The sequence below is a fragment of the Lactuca virosa genome, chromosome 5, assembly GCF_052849685.1.
Source record: "Lactuca virosa cultivar CGN04683 chromosome 5, Lactuca_virosa_CGN04683_v6, whole genome shotgun sequence".
Lineage (NCBI taxonomy): Eukaryota > Viridiplantae > Streptophyta > Magnoliopsida > Asterales > Asteraceae > Lactuca > Lactuca virosa.
The window spans coordinates 393994982-393995999 of record NC_136430.1 but is presented as its reverse complement, the minus strand read 5'-3'; positions in this window follow the sequence as shown (position 1 = coordinate 393995999).

The following is a 1018-nucleotide window of genomic DNA, read 5'->3' as shown; positions in this document are numbered from 1 at the left end:
AACATAAATTAACGAACGAGACCATTGTTCGGTGAACGAACGAGACCATTGTTCATGTTCGTTCGTTTAACTAGACGAACAATAATTTTTGTTCATGTTCGGGTTACTGTTTTTATTTTTTTATTCGAAAAAAGGTCAACAAATCATTATATAAATTAAACGAACAAAACGTCAAAAAAATAAAATAAATAAATAATCAAAACATCAAAAATATTAACAGATTTTTAAACCAAAAAAAACAAAGATAAATAAATAAAGCAAATAATAATAATAATAATAATAATAATAATAATAATAATAATAATAATACGATTTTTTATACTTTAGATAATTGATTTAAAAAATAAAAATAATTTTATAAATAATCTATATTAATTCTATTAAAATAAAGATAAAAAAACATCCGGATTCCCAGGTATTTTATTTTAATCATTTATTTTGAGTTAAAGGGAGGGACTCGACGAGTTGACGCCTAGACTCGTCGAGTAGGGTCGCGATTCGCTGACTGGATTAATGAATGGACTCGACGGGTCGGCTAGGTGACTCGACGAGCCTGTGCTGGTGACAAAAACCCTAAATCTTTGGGCCTGTGCCCTATTTAAAGGTCCTTATGGCCTTCATTTGCGGCCACTTACTCCCCTGAGAAACCCTAGAGAGAGAAGAGAGCTTAGAGAGCAAGGGAAAGGCTAATTCTTCATCCTTTTGGTGTAATCTTGCAAGAAGGAGTGGGAAAGTCCAAGCTAGATCGATTGTGGAGCTTGGATCTGTGTTGTTCAGACTAAGACTCGCTTCTGGAGGTACAAATCCTTTCCCATTTCGTGTATTTGATATATTTCTTGAATCTAGGGTTCCTTGCATTTTTTGAGTTGGATCTTGAAGCATGTGATGTCCCAAAGTGGTGTAGATGTTAGATCTGGACCATGAGAGGTCCAAAAAGTCCCAACCTTCCAGCTTTATGCTGTTTCATGAGAGCTTTGAGAGTAGGTCATCATTTTAAGGGATATTTCTTCATTCATGG